The sequence below is a fragment of the Anas acuta genome, chromosome 1, assembly GCF_963932015.1.
Source record: "Anas acuta chromosome 1, bAnaAcu1.1, whole genome shotgun sequence".
NCBI lineage: Eukaryota > Metazoa > Chordata > Aves > Anseriformes > Anatidae > Anas > Anas acuta.
This window is the reverse complement of record NC_088979.1, coordinates 19805385-19830096: the sequence shown is the minus strand read 5'-3', so window position 1 is coordinate 19830096 and position 24712 is coordinate 19805385. Positions and strand designations below refer to the sequence as shown.

Here is a 24712-nt window from a genome sequence, read left to right as displayed (position 1 = left end):
TCTAAAATTTGCATTTAAAATTAGGATTGGAAGACATTCATATTCCTTTGCTGACTGTAAAGAATGTGGAAGAAGCAAACTCTTTTTTTTTTTTTTTCAAATCTTTGGGGATGGTGTCTAGCTGCTGAAAACAGACCGTACAAGACATTAAAAAGATGAGGTGTTTGATCTGCAGTTCCAACATTGCATTGACATTTCTGCATAGGAAGGTTTTGGCTTACTATCAAAGCTGAAAACATTTATGGGTTTGCAGCTTGTTTCTTTCTAACAAGTCTAAATTTCTTCTGCCCCCATAGATATATTTTATGAGAAATTTGTCTGAACTGTTCCCTTCAAAAACCTGCCCATTCACAACAATTACAGCAGAAATTTTTGATCTTCTATTGTCTGGGTTAGAAACATTGGGGATGTGAGAGCTGCTAAATGATGTACACTCATGGGTTCTTGCTCTGAACAGGGAGCAGGGGAGGTGGCACTGCACAAGAAACATGTAACCATGCCACCACCACCAAACTGGTGACTCCTAGGAGCAGCTAAGACAAGCTTGGCTTTGGTGGAGAGGTAAAGGAAACTCAAAACAGCCAAAATGTGAGAAGGTGGACCCAAGGCATGTGGTACCGTCTATTACTGTGTGGTAATGTCTGCTGCTAGTGGTGTGGGGCAGTGCTAAATATGTGCCTGTCTCAATTATGCATCACCATTCCTTATCCTGGATATCAAAGAGAAAAGAGGTCCTGCCAGATGCCATGAGCAGGGAAATGGGGACAAGTGGGCAACAAGTTTCATGGGGCCTATTCATCTATGTAGGTTGAGACCCAGCAGCCTTTTCCTGAGCCAGGACGCATTCTCACATGATCTGGTAACTGTTTTCTTACTTGTTCAAACTCTTCTCTTCTCTTGTGTTTCATACTTGCATTTCTTTTTCTCCTTTGCCTTTGTTATGCTCATGCCTATTCCCAAACTCTCTCAATCTCTTTATTTTTCCTTTCAGAAAAATTTGCTGAATTTGCTCAAAAATTGCAAATACTTCTGGTCTTCCCCAGAAGTCAGTAATTGCTATATTTACTGTGGTGAAAAACAAACAAACAAAAACAAACAAAAAACCACTGCTAAACTCACCCTTCACACTGATTATGCATAATATGACAGGTGTCTTTATAAAATAGAAATACATTTCACTTTCCTCAAGTACTAGTAGAAATGAAATACTGTAAGAATCTAATCTGTTCTCACTTTAGCCCGATGAATGTTCCAATGCCTTCAGAGGGCTCTGAACCAAAGCTTTGCATATTTCTGTCCTTTTGCTCCGAGTCTTCTTTCCATTGAAAAGAAAGCCAAATGGATTCCAATATGATAGACTTAGGTGTCTGGCATGTACCAAATATTTTCAGTATGTTTACTAGAGGCATTCCTTAGATGAATTTTCTTGATTTTGATCTATGTCCCACTTTAAAAAAAAATATATGTAAGAATGGTTAAAGGAGTCAAGCATGTACAACTGTAAAAACTTAATTTATGTCCTCCAGTTCATATAGAGTCATTCAGCTATATTGATATTGGGTCTTCTGAGATATTGCAGTTCTCCAGCAGTCCTATAGGATGTACATAAAGAGACAGCTGAGCCATAAGCCAGTATAAAAAAGTTAGTAGTAACTGCTAGAAACATAGGCTTCCTTAATAGTTTTGTGAGCAACTCAAAAAAAAAAAAAAAAAAAAGAGAGAGAGAGAGAAGATATTACAGCAGTCAAAAGTTATGTATGAAAGTATGAAAAAAGCACATTTTTCCACATTTTTCCATATTCACATTGCCTATTTCTGCACCTGAAATTAGCTATTGTATTGATAAATGATTTTACGTGGTTGATTTCACAAAGGCGGTCTGTATATTGCTACCATCTGTGCACCAAAACTTTATAAAAGAACAATATCAGAAAAAAAAAAATTGGCATTGTAAACATTCTAAAAATGTGAGTGGGTATTCCAGGCTCTTAAACTTTTTTTACCATATTAGGTTTTCATTAGGATTTGGAGTAGGGTGAGCAGGGTGAATTTCTTAACCTTAAAAGATCAGGCAAAAGAAAAAAATATATCAAGTAAATCCCTATGAAAGCAATATCAAATCCAGCAGAAACATGTCATTTTGGTTCTTCCAAATACTTTGAAAAGAATAAAATGTGGTTTGGAAAGAAACATGGTATGCTTTGAAATTCCAGCTGAAAAACCAAGGAAGACCTATTTGTTTTCTTTTGCCTTTTCATACAGCTTTTTTTTTTTTTTTAGTATCTGTAAAACATTTTCAGACCATTTTGTATGACAGGTTGAATACATATCGTTATTTTTGTTGCTAGGACAAATGAGATAATCGTAAATGTTTTGTCTAGAGAAAGGAAGCTGCTATCAATTTTATGTGGAATATGTAATAAAGCCATGGGCCAGCAAAGCTGGTGCATGTGGTGATGGCTGGGTAAAGATCAGCTGCTTTAAGTGGTGATTGGCAAAAGAAATAAAACCGAGATTTTACAAAGAAAAGTGGCCATTTACAAATTTCACTTGTGTCAGGGGCAGGCTTGTTGCAGCAGATATCTGAGTGTCTCTGACTTCTCACTAAGCATGACAGGCAGGAGGCACATCACTGAGCCACACTTCATTGTCAATGGTTTTGTGCTTTTAAGTCACCAATGGCTCTGCAGCCTCAGAGATAATGCTGACTTAAGGTGTGACATACAGTGCTGGAAGTAAGGGGAAAGCCCCCTCATCTCCAGACATCTGGGTCATGATAAGACTGAACGAATCCCTGAGGTCAAACTTGGCCCAAAGAATTCCTCCCAACACCTGTGTCTTGAAAGGAATTTTCCATCCTTTCAGCTCTCACTTTTCTGCCAGGCAAGTACATTAAATGCAGGAACCTGATTCAATGCAATCTTTTCTTAAAGCTATGCACATCTTTCTATCTCCATAATATTTCTCAGGGTTCAGAAGAGGAGAGAGTAAAAAACACAGGGTGAGTACATGACAGTCCTTTCTCTGGGATCCCTTCCCAGCTTCTGGGCTCCAGTGCTGGGGACCTTCCCACAGTAAGGTTGCATCCATGGCATTGAAGCTAATAACCACCACTAGACTCAGTTCTGATGAACTTGCAGAATTCCTTTTGAATCCTTGTGTATATTTTGCTTGCACAACATCTGACAGCAACAAATTCTGCAGTTTTATTCTGTGCCATGCAAAACAAACCAAAAAATATTATTTACCTACCGGTTTCACTCAATGCTCCTAAAAGTCATTTGAGAAAACACTAATAATTTCCTTATGTTCATGTCCTCTATACCACTTATGATTTTATGTTTATTTCTTATATTCCTCTCACTCTTCACTTTTCTAAGCAGAGAAGTGCTTTACTTAGATTCTTCTTTCCTGGAAGGGACTCCACATATATTATCATTCTTATGGCATTTTCCCGTGCCTTTTCCAGTTTTTCTACATCCTTTTGGGCAGTTAGAAGGCATCACATGTCAATATGATGGTATATTAATATTTTCTGTTTTAGCAGTTTCTTTCTTAATCTTTGCTAACACTCTGCTATTGTTTTTTTTTTTTTTTTTTTTTTCTTTTTTTTTTCCCCCCACCATCACTGACAACTGAGCTAGTGTTTTGCGGGAAACAATCACAGTGACTTCAAGGACTTTCTATTGAGGGGCAATTTCTAATCCCATCACACATTTATCATTAAATATATTCTGTCCTGTGTGCCTTAGTTTGCATGCACTGATACTTAGTTCCACCTTCCTTTTTATTGCCATCAGCATAATGAAATCCTGAAACAACTTTTGAAATGAACATTAGATTTACCTTTACTGATTTTTTTTTCAGAAGATTTTATTATTTAATTTTTCACATAGTTTTATTCTTTAACAGTGAGTATGCTGAAGCTATTTTATGGAACAGCAAACATTCCACCACAAGAATCAACTGTTTATTGCTATCTATAATTTCCTATGTTTTATCCAGCATTTATTCAAAAAGGATGTTTCCCTCCTGTCCCAAGAAAGCTTGATTTCTTCAAGATTCCATGGTAGGGGACTGTGTCAAAAGCTTTAGGGAAACCTCAGTCCAGTGCATCAATGGGTAACCCACCTCTTCATGTTCAGTAACTCCTTCAACAAATTTGAAAAAGATTTGTGAAACATGATTCTTCTTTAGAAAATTGTTCTTTTCATCCCAGAATTTTTAAATTGAACTGTATATCTTTTTTCATTATTACTAAAAACTGAGATGAATTTAAACATCAGGCAATTGGTGGCTCTCATATTAGTATAATGTAGTCCAAGTCGTCCTGACTTTCTAGCAAACATCCCCAGTAGAAGCATTATTAAACACTTTTACTGGGTCCAAAGCACCAGGAACTGATAAAGCAACTCCCTTTCCTGTTCCATTAAAATATTTACCCCTCCAAAAGTTGAAAACATGCATTGTTTATTGTATTTATCCTCTGAGGGGACGAACTCATGTACCTTTGCTCTGTCACCTTTCCATTCTCTTTCTTCACACTGAATTATTCCTTCATGTTTCTAAGTCCTGGCTCAGGCTTTGGTATTTTACATTCTTCTCCCTTACTTTTCCATGGCTTTCTGTTTGCCATGCTATCTGTCTAAAATACCGCAAAATAAGTTATACTACAGCACCTTATTTTCTGCTGTACCCTCTATGCCAAGAGTGGCCCTCATCTCCCTCTGGGTCTTAAGAGACCCAGGTGCCTCATGAGGACAATCTTCTTTGCTAATGCAACAAGCAAGCCCAGCTTTTGCTCCTGGGAAGGTAGAAAAAGAAAAAGAAAAAAAAAAAAAAAAGCAACAACAACACTTGCAGATACAAATTAGGAATCTGTCTTGGTTCGTTTAGGTGGCACCCATCCATTAGCTTTCAACCGATTGCTGCCTAATTAAATTAGTAGCTCAATGGGGCACAGATATTGCTTTTTCTTACGCTTTAAAAGTTTTGCTAAAGGGGACAAAATATGTGATGTTACCTCCAGCCATCTTCCTTCTTGTTGAGAATTAAAAGAAAATTGTTTGAGTAGATTCTGATCTGTTTGAAAGAGCATGTATTAAATAGATCAAGTAATCAGATTAGTATGTGGTAGAAATGGGAAAACTAAATGATCCATCAGAAGCAATCCATCTCTAACTCTGCAGAACCCAAAAAATTCATGTCATAGTGTCTTGTTAATGACTGATTGTATTTTCCCATTTATAACTTATTTGTTTGTGCAGTGAACTCCTTGGGGGGGAAGCCTGAGCTCTGCCAGTAGGGGCAGAGGGCCTGGATGGCAATGACCCTGCTGTGTTATTCTGCATTGGCACTTTACCAGGCATTGGTTTACCTGGATAGTAGGAACTGCAGCTTCAATGCAATGGCAGTACCTAATTGAATTTCTAATGCAGTAACTTATTCAAAAAACAAACCTCAGGGAAAATGTGTATCCATCACACCTCCTTTCCTAAATGGCAACATTTACTAAACTAGTGAAAAGGGACGTAAAACAGGCTTTCCTCTAAATTTGTGATGAGTTCTTGGATACTACATTAGGAGTATTTTATCCAAATTATAGCTGTAATTAGAAAACAGACCCCAAGATAGTTTGTGATCAAAATCACACAGTGTTCACCTGCTTCAGGGAAAAACTGCTCAGCTCATATGGTTTACACCAGAGCAGAACCAAAGTGCTTTATTGATTTATAAATGATGCATAATTAACTGGGAAGGAGTGAACTATACCTTCAGGATCAATATCAGCAGCACAACAGATAAACTGCTGTACTACACACTCACAAAACATTGGCACACGTCTACACATTTTTAAGCAGCCTTGGATAGCTAATTTTAGGAAGTTCTTGCTGTACATATATATGGACAATTTTACATGCATACTGTCACAGGCTATTTGGGTGACAAGGTCACACCTGCCAGTAAACACACCGGTAATGGAAGATGAAAGCCCCCAGGCACACACACACAGACCCTGGGGTGGGTCCCTGCTGGTGACCCCTTATTCTGTTATCTGCTGGGTATATGGTTTGCAAGAAGGGACGTTGTGTGGGCACACCTACATGCCCCTTTTGTTGACTTGTAATACCTGTTCAATGAGTGATGCTGTGTCAATGAGATCCAGATGAGAACTACACCCACTGACATGCAGAAATATGGATTTATTAAAAAAAAAAAAAAAAAAAAAGTTTAAAAAAGTTAAAAAAAAGTAAAAAAAAAAAAAAAAGTAGTGGCTCAGCCATAGCACTTCTGCATAAACAGTTTTGCTCCTCATAGGAACTTCAAAAGGAAATTCTTTGCTAGAGGATTCCCATTAGAAATCTTGGAGAACTTTTAAAAATTCCTTATACTTCAACTGTCTGCTTTAGTCATTGGCATAACCACTTACCAATAACAGTCCCTTTAAACAGAAAAGAGAGCAAAAATCTGGTGCCTATCCAAGTTTATTGGGCTTGAAAACAATGTATTCAGTTTGATGTATATATGTCCAACATAAAACAAATTAGAAAGAATGTATTAAAAAAAAAAAAAAAAAAAAGTAAAAATAAAGCTTATGAATGGATGGGTTGAGATTTTTGCTCATTACACTTGGACATGACCTGACCTGACTGATCCTTATCATTCCCTGTGAACCCGGGTTTCCAAAGCAGACAGGAGAGCATGACCTGAGGTGTTCACAGGGCGCATGGTCTGCCCAAAACTTTCTGCACTCAAAGAAAACCAGGAGAGATAGGCAGAGCTTTTAAGGAAGGGAAATATGAAACAAAGAATGACAAGTTGTAAAACTGTTTCTTTCTGTGGCACAGTGGTCACGGCAGCACACCAGAGCATGGACTGGTTCACGCACGTGGATTTGCAGTGGACTTTTTTCATGTGGCTTTGGAAGGTTTTATCTGCACATCATCCTGACCCATGTCCTGTTCTGCAGGCAACTGCTGCACTGACTCGGCATGGTGTGCCCACAGGCTTTCTTCATAAACGTCTCCGTTTTATTTTTTTGAAAAGTGGGATTGGTTTCTCATAGGTAGATGCCAAAGAGTATTAATGCCACTTATTGCAACATCTGAGGACAGGGCTGATACTAGGAGGCTGCAGGATGGGTACGGGGCTGCTCCATCAGGCAGTCAGTACCTGCCTCTCTTTACCCACTGGAAGAATCTGGTGTGAAACCACCAGTGTGGCTAGGAGCTTTCACTGAGACAGTTTTTGGTGCTGTTTCACTTTTGTTTGTTTGTCATTTTGGCCATGTAATGGTCTAGAAGGCATGAAGCTGTGGAGAGTATTTTCCTTATCTCCTTATTGAGCATTTCTGTTTAAAAGAGGGTAGGTAACGGAAGATAAAGGTTTAATTCTGATCACAGTTGCATGGCTATAACACAGTGGGAAGCAGTGTAGTAACCAAATTGTAATGCCAGGGCAAGTAAGACTGGGCTCAGGTACTGACGAGAGAGGATGCCTCAGATTCCCTCTGTATCCTTATTTCAACCGTGCTTCACTTTAGCAACTGAATTCACTTCCTCCGTATCATAAATATTTTATATTCTTTCAGCCTCCAAGTTCATCATTTAAACAGGAAGGCATTTAGTAGTGCTATTCCCATTCAGTTTAAGAACGTACTTCAAGCATGAGATAAAATCCTTCTCTGATGTAAAACAGTGCAGCTCTGCTGTGTCAGGGGGAGACGCTTCCTTCTGTGCCGATGGCATTGCTGCCTCCATTGCTTCCAGAAGAGGCTGTGAGTCCTCCCAGGAGCCTCCCTCACCCCATCACCCTCTCCCAAATGAGCTCAGGAATGAGTAGGGTCATCATGCAATGGAGCTGGGGCTGAAAAGAGACACCACGAAGGAGGTTGTGGCAGCATGTTCCTTCTGCAGCTGGAAGCATCCCACCCTGCTGCTGACTGCCAGCACAGCTTCACTGCAGACAAGGGAAGCAGCCTTGAAAACCATGGTTTTGATTTACTGATGACTTCCCAACCTAGCAAATGAGCACAGGCTGTAAATCATCATCAGCATCACCTTGAGATGATAATGCCAATGTAATGCCCACAGCACCTGCAACATAAAAGAAAACCGAAGTGTACTGTGCATTTAGATTTAGTTGGCCCAGTGTTTTCCCTGTACAGGCTTGCATAACCATACATATTTTAGCTGGATTCCACTTGCTCAGGTAGAGTATTTAACTAAAGTTTCCCTTTCGCTTTCCTTGAATCACAGAATTGTAGGGATTGGAAGGGACCTCAAAAGATCATCAGGTCCAAACCCCAATGGCTGACCACTCATATACAAATCAAATAAGAGACAGTTGCACACAGCATGGAAAATCAGACACATTCACTTTGGATGCAGCAAATGGACACCGCGAGAGGAGAAGCAGTGTTCTTTGGGGTTGCTTCCCTTTATCATGTTATTTCTCTCTTATTTTCTCTGTCTAGCAAAGATAGCAAAGCAGGGCTGCCAAATCATGCCCACAGGAAAAAGAAAATAAATTCAAGAACTTTACAAGTGTGAAACTCAATATGAATAGCAAAATGTGCCTCATATCCATTCCTTATTTTAAAATACCTTCAGTCTTCAAATATTTGGACCCATTTCAATCAGTCCTACACCTACACGGCATGGTCACAACCAAGGTAATTTTGGAATGGTTATCTCTAGGCCAGTAGCAACATAGCACAGGTGGTTAAGACCTCACTGTCTCATCAGTTAGTCCATGGTAAAGTCTCAGAATTTCATCTCAGCATACTACAACTCTTCAACAGTGAGCAGTCTCTGGAAAGAAGACCTTGTCCCTGGTCTTGTCAGCTGCTCAGCCCAGCTACCAGCCATGCAGCCAAGTAAAGAGCATGATCCAGCACTTTCTGGATTCAGACAAAAGTGAGAAATATATCTAACCTCATTCCTGTTAAACCACCACACTTTCTTAAGCCTGGAGGGAGATGGATGAATACCACAACCCCATAATATCACATTCTCTCTAGTATGTCCATATTTCATGTTCAGAAAACTATTTGCTAGAAAGGCAGTGAAATGGCAATTCTAGAGTACCTTTTGCCGTAGTATCAAATAATTTGCAGTGAACTGGAAGCCATTCAGGGAAGATGAAAATAAGACCAAAAAGATAAATCACATACAATCATGTAAGCGTGTCACAGACAATCTTCAATGAGGGAAAAAGGAGAAGAAGAACTATTTTCAGAAGAACTAGATGAAAAAAAAAAAAAAAAGAAAGAAAAAAGAAAAAAAAAAGGCAATAAATGAAGAAGAATTATTAGTTTTTTTTTCTATAAAGTAGAATTGCAGAAAGGGAAATAAAACATTTTTAACTTACTGCATCTAAAAATGGAAACCAGGCACAGATTATGAAAGGGTTGAGAAATCTCCCTCAACAGTGGACTGTTGAGCCTCTTGAGTTTGGGAGATTTTTTTCACACTGTATTTTCCCTTCTATTTTCTTTCTTTTCTTTTCTTTTTTTTCTTTTTCTTTTCCTTTTTCCTTTTCTTTTTTTTTTCTTTTTTCTTTTTCTCCTTTCTATACTGGTAACAGTATTGCAAACTCAAGGCATTTAAAGAGCATTTGAGTTCAAAGAAGTATTTTCATGCATATGTGTGGGCTGAAAAGAACTCAAAGAAGTCAGGGAAAAGGGCTGGGTAGATTGCAAGCCTCTGAAGTCAGAAATTTTCCTTCTGGTCTATCTGTAGAAACTACTCAGTATGGTAGACTGCAAGAGTAATTGTGGAGAGTTTAAGGAAAAGATTTCAAATGCAAAAATGTGTCATTTGCCTCAGAGTGAGGCTTACGCTCAAGGGAACAGCATAGCAGTCTGTAAATGTGCAAAGTGTATAGACCCCAAGGACAGAATACAATTACTTAGGAGGTAATGAGATGAGATTAAGAAGGGAATATTTAGACAGAATGCCAGGAAAAGCTTGAGCTACTTTGAAGTGCTGTATAGTCTTGTGAGGGAAATGTGGAGGCACAATTGCTTGAGACCTTTGTAACTGTAAGTACGCTCACATTTGCTGCAGGGAATGCGTCTCCCTTTGCAGGGCAAGACTGAGTGATGCAGCCAGGTTTCTACTCTTATTTTTTTTTTCTTCTGTGATCCACAGCACAGTGTAATCCATATGAGCAGACACTAATAACAAGTACCTCAAAGGATGCACTCTGGTGAGCAGCATGAGGCAGGTGGTGGGTGTGTTTTGTCTCACTGTGTTATATGTGTGCATGTATATCACCTTGCTGAATGTTTATGGGTGTCACCAGTAACAGTAGTTCTGATCAGATTACAGCAATGCAAAATGGGGCAGAGGGAGATGATCGTTTTGAATCTTTCCCAGTCTAAGGATTAAATCTATCTCAATCCAGTCTGATCCCAGCAGACACAAACCTTTTCTGTTGGTCATGTCTTTCATGGCTTGTCTGCCATAAACCCAAAGGCGTCTCAGATGGTGAGCCTGTGAAGCTCCTAGCTATCAGATTGAGGATACAAAAAGTTGGCATGGACATGGGGGGAACTGAACAAGTACTCAGAGCAGATATCTGTTGAGCATTACTAGAGAGAAAAACTTCATCAGCCCCAGGAAATTCCTAAGCTGGATATGGTCATAGGTTGGAGAGAAGTTGGGGGTACAAGCAATATACAATGTAGATTTGCTCTGTTCTTACTCTTCCTCAAGTATCTTCTGATGGCCTCTGCTGGAGACTGTAGGCTAGATGGACCCTTGTTCTGAACCAGTGCATCTGTTAATATATATTTTCACGTTCTTAACTTTTCCAGAAGCTAAATTAAAGGCTGCTTGGTTGTGTCCCCTTTAGCATTTTTGTGTCATAATGGTCAGGGAACTAGAATAAGTGGAGTGACTCCGTATCTCTAAATTATTAATATAGTTTAGGTTATCTAAAAGACAGTGGATATTTAACTGACTACATATATATGGTGTGTGTGTGTGTGTATATATATATATATCTGTATCTTGTTTTTATTCTTTTATTATTTTAAAAACAAATGACCAGGCACATTTAAATTATCAATAAAATAGAACAATTACTAATCTGAAAACTGAACCTGTTTAATTTCTGCAAAGTAAACTCACCAAAATTTTACAGTGATAGAAATGCAGAAAAGTGAATAAAGTAGAACTTATTGAAATATTTTAGACCAGGTCATTAACAAGAGACTTTTAACTGAGGGTAAATACACCTCAAGTCTCAGAAAACCTAGCATTCCTAGACCTTCTTTTATTCTGGGTTTAAAGAGAAACAAATGGAGTAATTTGCCAGAGAATGGCCATTTCTTAAAAGCATGATTGAAGGTACAGGAGAACTGTTGGGCTTTTTAATTATTATTATTTTTTATTTTTTTTAAGAATGCCTGGGTAGAAATCTAACTATTTCAACAATGGGAAGCCCCAGACCTGGGGAGCTGAGCTGCTTTCTGAGGAGCATACTAGTTGAATGGCCACTGTGTTGACTTTCTGAAAAATCTTCTTTCCATCAGGAAATATTTCAGTCACATCTGTTCCTGAAGATCAATTCAAAAGAAGAAGAATTAGTGTCGTTATTGTTCCCAAACCATCTAGAAAATAGAAAAGAGCAAGGTTAATGGTCATATGTCAAACACTGAACAGAAGACACCTCAAGGATCTCTATCATCATATATATTTATGAATCAGGAAAACAGTAACTCAACAAATCAGCAGATGAGGCTGCATTAATTAGGTTGATTAAGACCAGGGAGAGCTGTAATAAACCTAATAAGGAAAAACCTAATGAGCTAGGTGAATGGACAGTGTAGAAGAGAATAAATTTCAGTCTTGAGGGGAAAATGTAAATTACACTCATGCTAGAAATGATTCTCAGTTAATTGTATCTGTTTGAAGAAGGGACCATAGCACAGGAGCAAGACAAGTAATAACAAAAAAACAGAATCATTTTCCTGGGAGTAAATTTCAGTATTTCCAAATTTTCTTTGTGCAGGAAGCACCAGAAAACCATTTGTAGGATGGGAAGTTCTGAAAATGCAGTTTCATTTCAGAAAATATAAAACGTTGATGTTCTCAAGTGCTAATATTCCCTCTTGTTAAGGAAAGTGAAAATTTATCTTCATGCAGCAGTGTCTTGAGATACTTCGTCAGCCCTGTAATTGGGCTACTCCAATTCTCTGTTCTCTCCAGGGTTTCTAGGTGAACCCATAAGCTATGATGATAGTCCATGTGGCTCCCACAATGGGGTGTCTTGCTTAATTGTGAAGAGAAGCAGTAGATGGAGAAGCAAAAGAAAAATTTTGTAAGTCTGACCTAGATGAGATAGAGAGTCTTTATTTTCTGTGTCCTCTGAGCAGGTTGCATACGTATGTTGAGAAGATGTAGCTGCTATTTCTTGACCTTGGTTGCTTCTGCCTAGTGGGATGTGGGACAGTAGAGATTTTTTCTTTGGAAGGGTAAATTCTTCAAGGCTAGCAGGAAATGGGGTAGAGTGGAATTCAGGTCCGCTGTATTTTTATGTATTTTTGGAACACATGCATCTCACCTAATTCCATTCTCTGACCATATTCCCCAGGTATAAGCTCTCGGACAATGATCCTAAGCAGCCCAAATGGGAACTACTGAAAAGTATGTTCAGTGATGAAGTCAGTAGTTCATTGAACCAGCAGTTGAATCAGCTGCACTTTCATGATGCCAAATGCCATAGTCCAAACTGCATGCCCCATGAGGGAATTAATTGGTTACACCTGTGGAAAGGGGTGGATGCATTGCACAGTGTATACCACTAGCCTGATCCGCCGCTCACACTGAACAGATTTATCGAAGTACACCTACGTTAGCATTAAATTTCAAATCATAAGTCTGCTTTTGAAAGGAATCTCCCCATTACCCCACTTTAGGTACTTTGGTGCAAAATGAAATAGGAACACAACAATGCAATTCCTGTCAGTGTAGAGTAAACTGGAAGATATGCTCTAGAAGGGCAATTGGTGCAAATCCAGCAGCTAACAGGAATTTGGTCTGTGGGACCAGATTAGAGCTAGTACTAAATGCCCACAAGGATATTGAGTCTTTAGCCCTTCTGCTTTGCTGTACAACTCCATTCCTGCTGCTCCAAACTGTTTGCCAGAGCACATCAGCACTGCTGACCTGGCCCTTCAGCCTTCAAGAGAAAAATAAATAAATAAATGAAAAGACGTAGAGAAAGATGGAGCTAAAATGGAGTCCAAATGGGTAACATTATGCCAAAACAGAACTGAAATGCAGACTGTGGAGCTCACAGGTGGCTGTGGAGCTCACCTGGCCCACAGTGTAGATATATATGGCCACACCAGTCACTTGACTGAGAATTGCTTTAGGACTGAAGTATTATTAAGTTTTGTATAAGGGAGATGGAATCTATCTCACAGTATTTTGTCTTACCTATAGTGCTGGGACTCTTTCAAATCTGTTTGTAGTTTTATGTAGTTTTATGCACATGATGCATTGTTGTTAGCCAGAATGTGACAGAAAGACTAGAGTGAACTTCACATCGTGGTCTCACAGGCAATGAATATGCTCATTGCAGGGCAGGCACACATTGCAACACACACCTATTCGTAGGGCTTGCCAGCTTTTTCTCAATACTGTCTTTAACAATTTCAAGGCCTCAGAGAAATGTGAGAATGACTTGGAGAAAAAAGAAAAAAAAGTTTTCTTGAAATGGCACCAAGCAGATTATACAGCTCATGGGGTAACTTGGACTATTAGGAAACAGATTTCCCTCTCCCCTCCACATACCCTTCAATCTGTGACATGCAATTGCAAGACAGTTTAGCAGAAACAGTTCGGCTATTTCAATGCAGCACAGCAACTGTTTCATTTCATACTTTTTATGACTGTAGGTTAAGGATAGCCATTTCAAAGCAGTATTTAACCTAGAGGCTCTGTAAAAAAAAAAGACTGGGATTTCAGTAAACACAGTGTGTGTTGTGTCTGGGGCTGAGACTGACATCGAGCCAGATCATACTTTTCAGCTGTTGCTAGTACATTCTCCTAGTGTGAGCATGATTCTGCAAGGTCTTTTCAAGCTGAATTACACAGTTCCCATTCAAGGAGTTTCCATTGAAGTCCCCATGAAACTCATTGCAATCAGATATTTCTCACAAGGAGCAGAATTGCAAAACATTGTCATCTGTAAACATCATCTAGAATTGCTTTAATGTTTGTCCCTGGAGCTCTTGAGGACTTTAGATCAACTTGATGTCACAGGTAGGCATGCCAAAGTCTTCCTGAACAACCAGAGGACTCTCTGGTTGTTTTCAGCAGTGCTGAAAAGACATGCCAATGAAGTTATATTGCTTCCTCAGTGGTTTTCTAAACAAGGTCCTTTCCATATCTTCATCTAGACCTTCACCTTACAATGCAGATAGTCCAAGGGTGAGCCAAGGAAAAGAAACACACAGTGAGTAAAGACTGTTTGAAGATAGTTTCTGTGGAGCTCTCTCCTTTGCCCCCTCCACCACTCTTCTCTGCACACAAGTTTCAGAGACCCCCTGCCAATTCCTCTCACACTCCCTCCAAGGAAGAGGCAGTTGACACAGTGTCAGGCTGACAGCTAACAAACACATGTTGCCCCACCAAAATGAGATGGGTGTGTGGCTGGTAACCAGGGGGATGCTCACTTCACTACAAGCTCAGAAACTGCAAAGGTGGAAATATCCTGCCCTCCTTTTCCACACAGATAGCACTGATTTGAGTCTGTCTTCTTGAGGCAGGTGACAACTTCTATGAAATTCATAAGAATCTAATATTTTGAAGACTGTTCTTGTTTGCCAACTGTGGCTGAAATTGGTCTATGAATTTAGATTACCTACACCTCTCAAGTGAACAACAGGCAGGCAGTGCAATTCTCTACTAAATCTTGTGTCCTTTGGAAACCAAGCTAAAAAAAAAAAAAAACAAAAAAAAAAACAAAAAAAAAAACTAAAACTAAAACAAAACAAAAAAAACAAACAAACAAAAAAAAAAACTTTTTGTTCTCATTTGCTTGTTTGTTTTAAATAATTTGGGAGATCTAGATTAGAAGAAAGATATGGAACGGCTTCTGGATAAGAACAGCTGAGTAAAGTATGACTTTTCAGCTAGAGAAAGGAATGACTTAAGAGGGATATGATAAGGACCTACCCATCCATATAGTTGTTACCCTGTCTGTTATTGTTGTTCTAGCAAAAAGAGGTCCATCATTGCTCATAACACAATGATTTTTAATGTGGTGTTCAGTTGATTAAAAATTTCCAGGGAATGTTTGAAAATGTCACTGAGCAGAACCCTTTAGTGAGCCGGGGAAATGAAAAACAAAATCAAAAGGAGAAAATGGGGAAGACACCCAGCCACAGAGTTGACCTCATAATAATTATCTGAATACCCCTGTCCCCATTTTTGTCTTTGACATCTTAGTCCTGCCAAATCTCACATTTCTATTCCACTGACCAGTACCCTGCCAAAGAGAAAAATAATTAGGTAGCATAAGGGAAATGGTAGAACACTTAAGCCACACAAAATATGGATGAAATGAACTTTATTTTACATGAGAAGGAGGTAAAAAAAGTTCCCAGTCCCTCTTGCAGGAAGGTCAGTGATAGGAGGGGTTATAGAAAAAAGGGAAATCGGGACACCAGTATGGGAAGAAAAGAGAGAGAAAGAGAGAATAAGCAATGATCAAAGAAAGGAGTAGAAAAAAAAATCAGACAGCAAATGTCTCAGTTGTGTAGGATGAGAAGTACTGCAAGAAATCTTTATATACCTCAGGACTGTACATCACCACAATGGGAAAATAGACTTGGAAGAGCCCCATGATATACACTGTGAAAGGGGAAGAAGCAAAGCACTTATTTATTGGAAAATGTATTCAGCTTGTAAAACCCAGGCCAAACAAGCTATCTGCATGCTACCTGCACACTCTCTGCCTGCCATCTGCACGCTGCTTGCAGCACTGACAGCTCTGGCAGAAAGTCAGATGTGTCTCAGAGGAATTTGGTCCTTCCTGGAAACTCCTCCTGGGGCTCAAGGAGAGAGTGATTTGTGATTCTCTGTGAGGGAATATATCGATCTTTCCTCTCTGATTACTGAGAGCAGTTACAACCTGAAAGTGTATTCTTTAGGAGTGATTTGACCTCTCTGAGGAACCAGCCAAAATCAATCCCCTTAGTATGAGAGTGATCTGTAATGTAGGGGAGCAAAGAATGCTCCATCCATGCCCAGCATTTCCCACATAGACACACTCGTGAGGACCCTGTCCTCCTCCAAACCTGCCTGCATTAGGTACCCAGGACATGATGGTACTCAGTTGATGAACGCTTTCTGTTTCTACTGTACAGAAGCAGCTATGAACAGCCAGGGAGTGATCTTGCCCATCTCACAAGTGTAACTGCCCAGGCAATTTATAAGACTCATTTCATTCCCAGCATGATTTATCGTGAATTTCAGTGAGCAAAGATGACTGAGCAACCAAGCACACAGAGTTGTTTCAGATGTATTACCTCTTACTGGGAGCTGCTGAGACTTTTCTGAGACATGTTAAGGCAAACTCTATAAATTATTAAATGTAAGACGTCCACGGGATACTTGGATATGATAGGAGGTGGTACTGAGCAATCACAGTGGGCAATGTTTTTTCCAAGTGAAAGAGTGCTCAAACTCAAAATTGTATGGCACGATGCCTTCTTTTTTTTTGGAGAAGGAAAACAGCACCCTTACACTTCTCTATCTATGTAACTGTGGAAAAAGAAAATGTTAGGGCCCATATGCTGATTGTCTGCTGTGTTTGTCTTTCTATGGCTATTTGTGACTGGCAGGAGACGGAACAGCCTTGGAGCCACTCTCCACCAGCACATGTAGGAGGGCTGCCAGCAGCTGCGGTGGGAAGATGCGGCTTGCCTTCTGCAATATGCACCCCTCACAAGACGTAGAGCTGTATAATCAATCTCTACAAGACTGTCTGAAGAAATAATGTTTTAAAAGTCACTTTTCATGTTCTCTGAGTAGTTGAAGGACTAACCAGAACTCTGATGATTTAATCACTTGTATTCAATCAATGGTGACATTCCCTATAGCACAGTCATCTTCAGTTCGTGGTCTGCAAGCCTCCCAGGATCCATGGGCTACTTCTGAGGGGGTCAGTGAGAGGTAACAAAGAAAAGGCATTGTTTGCTTCACAAAAGTCTTTACATCCACCAGAATTTTTTTAGGTGACCACCAGTGGAAAAAAGTTTTGAAAAACAGCTTTGTATCACATTCTTTAAGACCTCAAAGCCATTATATATTATCAGTGTTTCTTCACTGCAGGCTGCTTGAATCCTAAATCTTTCCCATTATACAACAAAAAAGAAACTGTATCTCAGTGACTCAATACTTAGTCATCATAAACCAGATAAGAATGTTAATAAAGGTATTTGTTAATTTTCAGTTCTTTGTCACCACAGTCTGATTTCTCCACAAACATTTTCATTTTTTTAGAAGAAATAGAAGGCTTAACAGAAGAACTTATTTTGCAACATGTCAAATACTTTTCTCAAAGTCAAGATTTAAAACAAGGCTTTTTTTTTTTTAATGAACTATATGAATTGAGACTAGAACAGACCACATCATAGGACCTATCAACCTATCAAAATGAAACTCTCTGAAGATACTGAAGATGTCGAAAACTTTGCAAATTGGAATAACAAGGCTTTCGGTCTCATCTCTCTGACTGTCTGCCCGGTGCAGTTCTCAGGCTCTCACATGTGTGTGCACACCTATGCATGCACATGAAGATATGGAGAGAAGCTAGCTTAGAATAGCCCCAAGTAAAGGATTTCAATCTCCAACCTCTGTGGGCTACAGAGGTAGAGTTGATAAGTCAAAATGCAATAGACGAAGCTAGAGAGATGCATACATTTATTTTGTTTCATAGGTACTACCTAAGGTCACTCATCACTGAGCCATATTAATTAGCTGATGTTTTTCAGATACGTTGACTGAAGCAGAACTTGAAAGACTACAGTGAAGACAGGGCAGTGGTCAGGGACATCAGTTTTCAGGAGGCTGCTCTTCAACCAGTGAACACCATAGGCACAAGGCAGGGACAACATATGTTTACTATTACACATAATGCTTCAATTTATTCGGGCTGCAATGGTGTTGAAAACAAACCTGATATTTTCCATATGCAGACAAAGACATAGACTCTTTTCCTGTGGCCTAAGAGGAGATTTAGTGGAAGGAGAGGCGAGCCCTGGCTGACTGAGCTGCAAGCTGCAGGCAGTGCTCCTGAGCATGTAACCCTCATGTCAGAGTCCTGAACCCAGGCCACGGGGCACCCACATAGGAGCTTCTGGTGACCATCAAATCACTTTTCTTAGGCACCCCACAACAGTTCTTCCCATTCCTCCTGGAGCAAAGGCAGCACTGCACCAATATGAAATACCATACTACTGCTCCATCCACTCTGTGTACAACACCAGATTGGCAAGCTTGGCTTTGCCAGCCAGCCATGACTGAACTATGGGCCTAAAAAAGCTGTGGGGCAGCTGTCAGGAGCCCTGCTGGAAGGCTCTCCTGTCCCAATTCACAGCTCTGCATGCCCTCTGCCTTCTGCATGAGCTGATACTTGAAGTGCACCCAGTGCTGGGACTGGTGGCTACACTTCATGTCAAGGCAGAGGACTTTTCCTAGGTGTATCAACTGGGGTTTTACCTTGCGTTTTTCTTAAACAAAAAATGTTCTGGCAGGACTGAATAATAATAGAAAAATAAATAAATAAATCTTTCATATATTTTTTCTACACTCAGTTGTTGAAATATTTTTCGTAAGTAAATAGATGTGTTTTTTTTGTTGTTGTTTGTTTGTTTTTAATATGACCAACTGTAATTAAAAAAACCTTTCTCTAGTGCTTTAGCTGATCATCTCCTAGTCTCTTACAGATTTTCCTCTCTGGAATTCATTACTTTCCTCCTGTAGTCTAGCAATTCATTACTGTTATTTTGCATGAATCACTTAGACTTGATTCTGTGATTAAAAAAAAAAAAAAAAAAAAAAAAAAAAAGCATTTATTTATTTTATTATGTCAGAACCAAAGATATGGGAGACAGACATGGGAGAGGTATTTCCATTTTTCTGTATCAGGTCTCACTGCTCTGACTCAGAAACCCTTTGAGCAGGGAAAGTTTGAAGAACCTTTAAGATAGGAGCCCTCCCACACTGTTTGCACAGATACACATCTGATCTTACCTTTCATCTGAAAAGATCTCCAAGGCAAAAAGAAACAGAAACATGGTTTCATAGTGTAAGACATTACAAGCTGAAATGCAGTCTCATCCCACTAGAGGGTGGTCTGGTCACCTTCATGTCACAGCTGAAGCATTTAGGTAAAGCTCTTTCAGAAATCCCGAGTCCTCTCTATCCAGACTGAGCAATATTAAAGTATTCCTACTCTGAGATTTTTCAAGTGCCTTATATCCCCTCATCAACATTGAACTTACCCTCTCATGTAAACAAATAAACACATTGCAACCTGACTGAAGATCTGACTCTACAATTATTGAAGTCTTCTACCAATGCTACAAACGTGTATACCTATAAGAGCAAAGTAAGGATCAGTGTTAAAGTGGAATGAGCTTGGTTTGATACCACTCAAAATTTTCAAAATATGTTTATGTGGTTGATATTTTCTTCACATCATTCTCACTTGGTTTGTTATAAGTGTAACAAGGCAAATTCATTGTTATGAGCTAGCCTGTGCTTTGACTGCTGATTACAGTGAACCAGAAAGGACTGCACTGCAAGAGATGCACTGGAGGCCCTTCCACTGGTTTTGGGAGAGCTGGCAGTTAAACTCAGAGCTAGTTCTTGCACCAGCTGCAAAAGACTCACCAAAACCACTTTCCTCTACCAAGCCAGATCTTCCTGGGGACTCAGACCACCTCTGCTCCATTTCCATAGCCTGCTCCACTCTCTCTTCCTCCTCCCTCATCTGCTTAAACTCAAATGAATACATCCCCACATCCATGCTTTATAACTCCTTCTGAGATGTCTGCTATCAAAAAAGAATTTTCAACTTGCTTTCTTGTTCATATCACTTGTGATTAACAGAAATCTTTTAGGACCTTTAAAAGGAAAATAAAAGTAAAGCCTTACATCATGGAACCAAAACTGCAGCAAGTGTCAGCCTGGACACCGTAAGGTTCACACAACCACAGCATCACAGAATGGCCGAGGTTGGAAGGGACCTTCGAAGATCACTCAGTCCAACCTCCCTGCTGAGCAGAATCACCTAAAGCACATTGTGCAGAATGGCATTCAGACGGGTTTTGAATCTCTCCAGAGAAGGAGACCCCACAGTCTCTCTGGGCAAGCTGTTCCAGTGCTCTGTCATCTTCACAGCACAGAAGTGCCCCCTCATATTCAGCTGGAACCTCCTGTGCTTCAGTTTGTGCCCATTGCTTCTTGTCGTCTCACTGGGCACAACTGCAAAGAGACAGGTTCCACCCTCTTGATGCCCTCCCCTCAGATATTTATACACATTGATGAAGTCTCCCCTCAGTCTTCTCTTTTCCAGGCTAAACAGGCCCAGCTCTCTCAGCCTGTCCTTGTACAACAGGTGCTCCAGTCCTCTAACCATCCTCATAGCCTTCTTCAGGACTCACTTCAGTAGTTCCATGTCCCTCTTGTACTTGGGAGCCCAGAACTGGACACAGTACTCCAGGTGAATCTGAATTTCAGACAGATTCCAGAGAATTTAATTCAACATGGTGTCTCCTATGTCTGTATCTACCAACATGAGAATGTTCTCTTTTACTGTCATGAGACTGAGAACACAAGCACAACGGATGAGCTGTGTTTCTGTACCTATACAAAAATTTCTCTTTTGGAGGTTTTTATCCAAAACTGAATTAGGTTTTGAATCATGTTGTTCTGATTAGGTTTCTTTTTATTACCTAATTTTCCCAAGTGTTGTTTTCAGACTGAGTAGTGGATAAATGGAAGACTTAATCTCAAAAATATGTGGCGGCAGGTATTTTCAGCCACTAAATTGGCCATGTCTAAGGATGTTCCAACACGGGTGTAAGCTTACAGGAAAAATGTGAAGGGTCTGTGAGCAAAGCAGGGCACCATTCACCATTACATTAAAATGTATATGCACTCATAATTTAAATGTTACAGAAACAAATGTAAAGTATAGTGATGAGGGAAAAACATGCCTAATGTGTGTGTGTTCACTTTCTCGTTCATTATAGGAGAGATTATTTGGCTCTTCCGTTTTGTCTGTTTCACATAGTTCAGACAGCAAAAATGTTAAAGATTAAAGAATTCATTATTAACCTCATGGTATTTGAATCATGTCAACAGATATGACCCAGCTGCCAATGATAATCAAGAGTACCTTCAGCTGTGAGTTTGGATGAGAATCACAACAGAACAGAATGATCTGTTCTGATGCAATAAAATGAATTATTACATCATTCATCTGGTCTGTATAAACACAACATGGCAAAGAAATAAACTCCTTTCTCTTCATAATTTCTTTACACTGCAATGTCTTGAGAGTTATATAGGATGTGGCATATTGTTTAGTTCATGTAGTAGGGAAGGCAACAATATGGATGGGAAGTGTGACATTCAGGCCTTACATAATCTTTTGCTTCCCTGTGCTCCCTTCTGGTGGCTGCAAAGTTTTGGATGGGTGGCATTGTGTCTAGTAAGTAAGCATTATATACTCAACCATTAGAATATGTAAGTAGAGCTGTCCTCCATAATTGGTTCAAACATCTGGATACCATGGTTAAATAGGTTTGGGGAGGAACATGTGGTCCTCATTTAAAACACTGCAAGCACTATCATGATGTAGACTGTGAAATTTTAAGCAAGACTACTGCTGCTTTGATTATACTCTTAGATAGAAAATAAAAGTGAATAGCACTCTAAATGATGTAAAGCTGCAAGAACACCGGTCTCCTTTAACAAGCATCTCTACAGAAGATAGAGTAAAAAATTTTCTTAATAATACTTATTAAATTAAAGAACTTATTTCTTTGTTTTCTCTTTCTCATGTGAACTTGTAACAGGAAGGAAGGAAGGAAGGAAGGAAGGAAGGAAGGAAGGAAGGAAGGAAGGAAGGAAGGAAGGAAGGAAGGAAGGAAGGGAACAGAAATTTAAAACAAGAAAGCAAAAATTCACAAATACATTTTAAATGCAGCCAAAATTAGCAAGGCTTTCCTTTGAATGTCATGTTTCAGAATCCAGGGCTCCACATTGTCATTCTTCTGTAACCCCAATTAATTAGGTATTGACTTGTTTTTTTCATTCAATTAAAGTATAATTAAATAGCAGTGGTCTGTCTCTGAAAAACAGATGAAAAGGTTCTGGTAAGAATCTCTAGGTTAATCCAGCTGCTTAAAATGTGTGTTGTATTTGACCATTTGCCAAGAGAGTCTGTGAATACATGAGCCAGCTGGCACAGGGAGGGCTGGTGGGAACCTGTCAGCTGTTTAGGACAATGGCTGAAGCATTTTTAACAAAGTCAGTTTTCAAAATACCTAAAAATGAGATACCCTACCTTGGCAGCTCAGGAATTATAGTGGCAAGGATATCTTAAGATATTTTTTTTTTCCTCCCAAAATATGAGTTTTGACTCATATTCTGTGAACCACTGAACCATGCCGTTTATTTAGATTACTGTTAAATGTCTGGCAAAGAGACACAATACATCAAAGCCTTATTTTTGCAATGATGGAGACCGAGTTTGCTATTTTGACAAATATGGCTATTCAAAAAGGAAAAAAAAAAATAAAAATAAAACTATGTTAATGTGCTGAGTGGAGTTGCATCACTGGCTGCTCTTTGGATCAGGCAGGACTCCAGCCTCGGGTCCAGGGCATTACTCTTCACTCCATGGGACCTGGGGAGGATGTGCAGGTGCTCATTTTGCCGAAGTGTGAGTGACAAACACACACTCTTGAATGGTCACTCCTACACACCCTGCTGTTGGCTCTGGCCATACTTCTGGGATAAATGCTTATCAGCCTAAGTGAGAGCTTCACGAGCAAACCTTTAATGCACCTTTTCCCCCTGAACATTTTAGACAGAAAAATTAGCCAATGACCCTGGCATTTAAAAAGAAAACCTCTTTTGCTCCCTGTGTTCTCGCTGTTGAATGAAATTAAATGATTACAGACAGGAGCAATTTCTGGAGTGCAGGGACGACAGCAAATAGCTTTTTAAAAGCAGGACCGGGTGTGTGCGTGTGGAGGCCGGAGTGTCTGCACGCCAGGTGTCGATATGAAACTTGCCATGCTAACGAGAGCCTTGCAACAGGCTGTTACTTTGATTTTTTCCACCTGGTGCTTGCTGCAGCAACATGTCTGCCTCGCCATGTGAGTTATCTGAGAAGCTGTCAAAAGGCAGGGAAGATATGGGAAGTTTTGAAAAACCTGGCGGAGCCTGCCTTCTCAACAGTAACACTTTATGACACTTTTATTTTCAATCCCAAACCTCAGATGCTTGATTTTCTTTCCACTGAGGGAGACGTGCTAGCAACAAAAACCTTCCAGTCCCTGGAGATGCTCCGGCTGTCTTCTCTGTGGGGTGTCCTGGTGCTCCCTCCAAGGTTTCTCCTCAGGTTCCAGGCTCTTGACCACAGATACAGAATGACCTTGTTGTTTGTGCAGAAAAAGACAAATTTAATGTATAAATGTCTCCCTGAGCATTTGGAAGATGGAAAACAGCAAATCTCCTTGATCCAGTTCTGAAAACTTCATGAGAATATCTGGATCGGTCCATACCACCAGCTTTGGCTGATCTATGACATCTGCTGTTCCCAGAAGACAGGGAAACCTGAATTGCAAATACCAGGTGGAAAATGAACATGAAGGGGACAATCCTGAGGCCACAAAGGCCAATGAAGGACAGCTGGGAAAAAACAGTTGCTGCATGCTAGCATCTTCCATGCTTGTAGGAGGGCTCAGCTCACACATCTGAAATCCCATCTGCTTATCCACATGGAAACATCAAGTTTACAGAAGTGTTCCACTGTACTCTGTGTTAGTACAGCCTCACCTCAAGTACTATGGACAGTTTCAGGTGGCACAATATCAGAAGGACATAAAACTTTTAGAGAGTGGCCAAAGGAAGGCAACAAATGTGTTGAAGAGCCTAGAGGGCAAGACGTATGAGGAACAGCTGAGGCCCCTTGGTTTGCTCAGCCCCGAGCAGAGCAGGCTGAGGGGAGGCCTCATGGCGGCCTGCAGCTCCCTCACGAGGGGAGCGGAGGGGCAGGCGCTGAGCTCTGCTCTCTGGGGACAGCGACAGGACCCGAGGGAACGGCATGGAGCTGGGACAGGGGAGGGTCAGGACGGATGCTAGGAAATGGTTCTGCACCCAGAGAGTGGTCGGGCAATGGGCTAGGCTCTCAGGGCAGTGGCCATGGCACCAAGCCTGCTGGAGTTCAAGAAGTGTTTGGACAACGCTCTCAGACACCATCTGATTTTTGTGTAGTTCTGTGTGGAGTCAGTAGTTGTACTCAGTTATCCTTGTGGGTCCCTTCCATCTCAGGATATTCTATGTTTCTATTCTATTTTTTTATTAGGAGGTTATTCCCCCACTGTACTAACCTTGCTCTTTATTTCCGCTCACTGGTGGAGCTGTACAGCATATGTGTGAAAGACTTG

At 40.1% G+C, this 24712-nt stretch overlaps 1 long non-coding RNA gene across 1 annotated transcript in view; it reads left to right on the top strand.

Moving 5' to 3' along the window:
- The first annotated feature begins 727 nt into the window (after positions 1-727).
- Positions 728-24712, top strand: part of LOC137850086 (uncharacterized) — a 42841-nt gene continuing 18856 nt past the window's right edge. Inside the window, exon 1 of the long non-coding RNA XR_011092249.1 lies at positions 728-859. This is a non-coding gene — a long non-coding RNA (uncharacterized lncRNA). The remainder of the gene's footprint in view (positions 860-24712) is intronic.